The sequence below is a fragment of the Callorhinchus milii genome, unplaced genomic scaffold (genome assembly GCF_018977255.1).
Source record: "Callorhinchus milii isolate IMCB2004 unplaced genomic scaffold, IMCB_Cmil_1.0 Scaffold3, whole genome shotgun sequence".
Taxonomy (NCBI): Eukaryota; Metazoa; Chordata; class Chondrichthyes; order Chimaeriformes; family Callorhinchidae; genus Callorhinchus; species Callorhinchus milii.
The window spans coordinates 49122412-49129224 of record NW_024704744.1 but is presented as its reverse complement, the minus strand read 5'-3'; the positions used below and the strand labels follow the sequence as shown (position 1 = coordinate 49129224).

Below are 6813 nucleotides of genomic sequence, written 5' to 3'. Positions count from 1 at the left end.
GTCCTTAATGAATGGGATTGATCATGAGATTGCTTGCTGTTTATTAGTGCACTGTTACATTGTATAGTGAATCCGACCCGTTGAAAACAGAGGCATTCAAGCAACAGAATGTATCTCTGTCTCAGCATCTTTGGTGACTCAGCCAGTTTATTAAGTCATAGCTGAGTCATACAATTAGAGGTTCGATTTCTGTGCTGAGTTAAATGATCTCAGTCAGTGAGGTTGGCTTCAGCACACAGGTTAGTGAAGAATAATAATAGCTCAAGTTCCTGCATCCTGATCACAATAGATGGTGTGGAAACATGAAGATATTATACAGGTTAGCTGTGGTGCTCCCTCATCTTCCATCATATGACCATCAGCTCTTTTTCAGTCTTTCATCGCCTCCTTGGTCAAGTTCGCTTTCTTCCACCTCCACAAACTCTCTCCTAAGCCTTTTGAGTTCCCAATCTGTCTCCATAAAGCTCTTTGAGATGTTTTCCTATGTGAATAGCGTAAAGTGTAACTGGATGTGTGAAAGAACTGAGAGAGGCATCATAACTAATGTTTGGAATGTGGAAAAACAGTTGACCAGATGTAGTTGATCCTACATTCCTGCTTTCTGTGACTTATCAATGCAGACTTAATGGATAGGCAATAATAAAAATAATAAACCCTGGATTTGATATAACGCCTTATCATGTTTTCTAGAAGTCTCAAAGCGCTTCACAGAATATATTGTAAAGTAAATTGACTGTATAGTTTGCGGGCAAAATAGTGTTATCTTTTAATTATTTAGTCCTGGAGTCCTGTAGCTCAGTGGTTAGAGTACTCTAACCACTGGATCATTGGAGGTTGTTTGGATGAGACTAAACTGAGGTCCCATCTGTCTGTTCAGGTGGACGTTAAAGACCCCGTGATACTAATCAAAAAGAGAAGGGATTTCTCTCGATATCCTGGCCAACAAATCCCCCAAATAAAGTTGGTCATTCACTTAATGGCTGTATGTGGGATGTTGCTGTGTGCAAGTTAGCTGCCACATTTGTCCACAAAATACAATCATTACACTTTGCAGTATATCCTGTGAAGCGCTTTGGAACATCATCCTGACGTGCTATATCAAATGCAAGGTTTATTATTTATTATTATTATTAAAAATTACTGCTGTTAAATAGGCTTTCAACATTCACACACAAATAAAAGTGACTTGGGTGAGGCATCAGAGGGCAGCTTAGTGGTTAGAGCGCTCGCATCACAAGCGAGAAGACCTGGGTTTGATTCCAGGGCAGGGCAAAATGTTGGGCAAGTTTCCTTACTCCACACGCCTCTGTTTACTTAGAAGTAAGTAGGAGCCCGATTGTCAGTCAATTAGCAGATCGCTTTTCTGGGGGTAATAATCCCTCAAAAAAACGAAATAAATAAATAATAATATTTTGGTCACTCAATCCTTGACTGTTTGTGGGACGCTACTGTGCGCAATTGGCTACTGTTTTTCACCCACAAATTATACAGTAAATTCACTGTACGCTGTGTATATTCTGTGAAGACTTTGGGAGTTGCAAAGACATGATAAGGTGCTAAATCAAATGCAAGGATACTTATTATTAGAACCGATAGGAAATGTATTATCCTGGACAGGTTTTACTGCAGGAACTGCAGCAAGTATTTTAAGCTAAGTGGGTTGCTTGTTCAGATAGTTGTCCAGAAGTGGTTGAATGCACATCAAGAAAGTACATGTTTGCAATGGGAAATGCTAGATAGCGCTATTTCCGAGCCCACCAGATCCAGCTGCTTGCTCTTTTCCGGTCTCCCCAGCTCCACCATGCACAGGATCCAACTGATCCAAAACTTCGCCGCCTGCATACTTACCCGTACTAAACTCTGCACCCCCATCACACCAGTTCTAGCCAAGCTCCACTGGCTCCCCATCACCGAACGGGTCAATTTCAAGGTCCTCACACTTGTTTTCAAATCCTTCATCAAATGTAAGGTTTAGTATTATTTATTATTATTAGAAATTGCTGCTGTTAATTTTTAATAATAAACCTCTCTGACCTGCTTACCCCCCAAACCCATAACCTGCTGCCTCCGCTCAACTGGCTCCGATCTTCTGCATGTCCCCTGTGCCCTCCGTTCCACCATTGGTGGCCGCGCTTTCAGCCACAATGCTCTGAAACTCTGGAACACTCTTTGTCCATCCCTCCACCTTGCCCTTCCTTTCCCATCTCCAGGTCGCGCCTGAAGACCTTCCTATTCGACCGTGCCTACAGTCACCTCCCCCCGGCTCGGAATCGTGCTCCACCACTGTCAAGCACTCTGGGACGCTGCCCAGCATGAGGGGCACTACATAAATGCAAGCTGTTGTTTTTACTCCACCCACCTAGTGAGGTATATTAACCTTGTGTTTGTTAAATATCAAATGATCAACCAATAACTATTCTTCTGGGGAAGAGAGGGTAAGCAGGACTTCAAGGTGACAGGTTTGGCAAGAAAATGCCAGAATTCAGTCAATCCTCTGTGGTGATCTTGGTAATCCAGTTCCTGAGCTAGGCAAGTCCACAATTTTCAGGGTGTTACTGATGACAGACCAGCTGTCTGGCTCATCAGCAGGTCTTGGAGGGTGAGACTGGGGTCATGGATTCATTCCTTAGCTCATGTTCCTTAGCCCAAAGCCCTAAAGAGTAGGTTCATCCTAACTGGACAAGCATTGGGAAGTTTTCCAGACATTACTTTCAATGGCAATATATGTGGTTTCAGATGGTTAAACTCTAGCGGTACCTTAAGCCACACTCTGCGGTCTTAAGCATTGACTCTTGCCAACTTGCACATAAATACTCTCTAGAATTAGTTATGTAGGGTTCAAGAGAGTGCATATTTCATTCCAAACATGTAAATTTCCAGGTGTAGGTGTTAAAATAATAAGATAATCTTTGCATTTGATATAGCATTAGGAGGACATCTCAAAGTGCTTCACATGTGGAAGTCAGTGGAGTCCTGTAGCTCAGTGGTTAGAGCATTCGCTTTGGAAGCGAGAGACCTGAGTTCAATTCCAGGCAGGGCGAAACCTTGGGCAAGTTTCCTTACTCCACACGTCTAGTAATAATCCCTCCAAAACCAAAAACAATAATAAAAAAATTGGTCATTTTCAATCTACGGCTGTTTGTGGGACATTGCTGTGCACAATTGGCTGCCGCGTTCGCCCACAAATATACAGTTAATTCACTTTACAGTGTGTTCTGTGAAGCGCTTTGAGACGTCCTCCCAACGTGAAAAGCGCTATATCAAATGCAAGGATTATTATTATTGTTATACTGTACAATATACTGACTGTATGTTTTTTATGCCCTTTCATTACCAAATCACCTTCACAATCTTGATGACAACTTAACTTTTTAAACTCCAGTATCAAAAAATATTAACTTTTAGTCTTCTTCATATCTGAAACCCCAAATCCTTGTTAACTTTTTTTTTCAATCCTTTGGATAATTTCTTTAATGGAGTACCCCCAACTATACACAATAGTCAAATTACAGCCTAACTAAAGTCTTGTACAAGTTCAACATTACCTTCTTGCTTTTGAATTCTATGGCTAAAGATATAAAACAAGGATTCCATTTGCCATTTTTATGACGTTATCTACCTCAGCTGACACGATTAATGATATGTGAATCTGCACACTAAACATCCTCTTATGCTCTTTCACTCCATTTATAACCTTACATTAAAGATGTATTTACTGTCCCTATTCTTCATGCCGAAATGTATTTTTTCACATTCCATTTCTAGATTAGATATTGCAACCATGCTATGGACACCAGTGATGATATTTTTTTAATAACCTTAAATTATAGTGGACCATGCAATTTATTCAGTTGAGTGGAATGAAGCTGATGAAAAGGCATCAAAAGGTTTGCATTCCCTCGAACCATACATATTCAGGTGTAGTGGAGTTCTTTTGAGGTCGCCTCTGATAAGAATACTTTCAGTGAAGCTTGGATTTACTGATCTGCAACCGAAGGGCACAAGCACAGCAGCAACTTACGCCTGTTTCTGATCCCTACAGATTATTACTTCTTTTTTTCAGTCTGTACCTTTGCGATATGATGATGGAATTAGAAAACGTTCTGAAGGATAAATTCTTGCCTTTGTCCTGACCTGCCTCAGGAAATAAAGCAAGGTATCCCTTCAATTATAGTGGTAAAAATTGCCCTCTTTCCTGGTACTTTTGATAAAATGCAAGAGTTTAGTCCAGTCTAGAGGTGATGGTAGCCCTAATGTTCCCATTCTGGTTGTAACCTAAAACTTGTTTCTGTGTTTCTTTTTTTTCTTTAGATGACTTCAAATGAGTGCCTTGTCTAGTGGTATTTCAAGCCCTACTTTTGGCTTTTAGAGGCCTTTCTTTGAGATGTTTCAATGTGATAAAGTGTAATAAAAAAGCAATTTTTTTTCTTACTCTAAAATGTTTGATTTATAATCAGCAAGTCACAGGATATGTTTTATTCTCCAGATAATTCTCTAGTCATACAGAGAGTGGCTGGAAGCACACAATCAATATGGTTAGCACAAAGGAATTTCTATGCAGCGCCGATATGTACAAAAAGTGATTGTGTGAAACTGTGAATGTTTCTGGCCTGGTACCTGCTTTAACTAATAATGGTCCAAAATACAAAACTCTGTTAAATACATAGTGAGGTCTAATATGTGGTGATTTGAAACAGTCACTGCACTTTACAGTAAACCAAGCACCTTGCGACGTGAAAGGCACTAATGTAAATTTGCATTGAATTATATTGTAGCACCTGTGATATGTCCTGCCAAAGAAAAAAAGGTGTTTTGTTACATGCAATGAATATTGTTAATTATTATTTGTAACAGGTGAATAGCAACTCTTGGAAATAAGTTATGTCCACCCTTGGGTGTCCCAATAATCCAGAGCAGAGTTTCAGAGTGTTGCACTTCCAATTACTGGCTGGAGTCATAATTTGGGACTAGGAGACAAGCAACTCCTGTTATTAATTGTTGCATATACTTTTTCACCGTCACTGGCATCAGAGTCCTTTGACTGAGATTAAGCTGTTTTTAGCACCTCTCTCACAGAACAGAGACTGAGTTTGAAACAAAAGTTCAGCTCCGCATTCCCCCTTCCCCATCAGATAATAAATGCACTGATGGCATAGGAAGCAAATACCCGCTGCAAGGCATCCCTTAGCATGAACTGCATCTACTTTGCCTCTATTTGGTCATTCAATCCACGACTGTTTGTGGGACACTGCTGGCGCAATTGGCTGCCGCATTTCGCCCACAAAATATACAGTCAATTCACTTTACAGTATATTCTGGGAAGCGCCTTGTGAGACCTCGAAGACGTGATAATGTGCTATATCAAATGCAAGGATTATTATTATTATAATTTCACTGAGCAGACATTACCTGTAGGGGGTCTATGAACAAACTCAGAGCTATGTTTATAATACGCTTTTCCACAAGAAGGGACAAATCTACCCAAGCATTAACATCCTAATGCAAAGTCCTGCTTAATAATAGTTATTTTCATTGGTGTGTATCATTTTGGTACCCGAGATGCATACTTCAACAGCAGGATTAACGGGCCCACATGTGGCCCTAGTAAATGCAAATCTGTTATTTGCCCATCTAAGAAGGTCACTTTAAAACCTCATTATTCAGTGATAGTTAGTGTTACATGAATGGTATATTTATTTTACTTCTCCTGTCATTATACTGATTAGGGCAGGATGCTACCAAACACAGTCATGCAAGCTGGGAGCAGACGTTTATATTCTCATTCTCAATGCTGATGAATTGTCAGCTCTTTTCAAGCAGCAGCCAATACAATGATATTTGTGCTTTTTAGAAGCTAAATAAGAAGTAGGCTCAATGTGTTCTGCTCCAACTGGTGGGGCAAAATCAATGTAAAAGCTTGGGGGCGTTTTCTCCCTTACGTTGGCACTTTTGGAATACTATCTGTACATAATAATATAATAATTCTTGCATTTGATATAGCGTCTTATCACGGCTTCAAGACATCTCAAAGATATCTACATGGGCTGGTTGCAGAGTACAGATGGTGACAGAGTCGGTGAGGGGGATGGTTACAGTCTTCATTACTAATAATAATCCTTACATTTGGTGCATCACTTTTCACATTGGGAGGAGTCCTGTAGTTTAGTGCTTAGAGCACTCACCTCACAAACAAGAGGTCCTGGGTTTGATTCCTGGGCATGGAGAAATGTTGGGCAAGATTCCTCACTCCACACTGTCTACCTATCAGTAAGTAGGTACCCAGTTGTTAGTCGATTGGCAGATCGCTTTTCTGGGGGTAATAATCCCTTCAAAAAAAATAAATAATTTGTTTATCAATTGTGGGACACTGCTGTGCACAATTGGCTGCCGGGTTTTTCCCACAAATGATATAGTCAAGTCACTTTACAATATATTCTGTGAAGCGCTTTGAGATGTCTCAAAGGCATGATAAAATACTATATCAAATTCAAGCATTATTATTATTAAAGCTTTACAGGATCTACTGTAAAGCATAGCAACTGTATGTTTGATGGGTGAATGTGGCAGCCAGGGTCCCCCAAATAGCCATAGAGTGAATGATCAATTTTATTTGGGGGATTATTGGCCAGGACACCAGGAGAAACTCTGTTCTCTTTTGTTATTGATGGGCTTTATTGACCACATTTAACAATGTTGTGATAATTAAAGCACTGTATGTTACAGATTACTCCCCTAGACACAAATAAATTTACCATAACTATAACAAATATAATCTGCCAAGTGAAATCCAATGTAGAAACGGATTGATACCAA

The 6813-nt window shown here is 40.0% G+C and overlaps 1 non-coding gene across 1 annotated transcript; it reads left to right on the top strand.

Annotated features, from left to right (window-relative positions):
* Positions 1-2969: 2969 nt before the first annotated feature.
* trnap-ugg lies at positions 2970-3041 on the top strand. Its single transcript has one exon. It is a non-coding gene; the product is annotated as a tRNA-Pro (tRNA).
* Positions 3042-6813: the final 3772 nt, after the last annotated feature.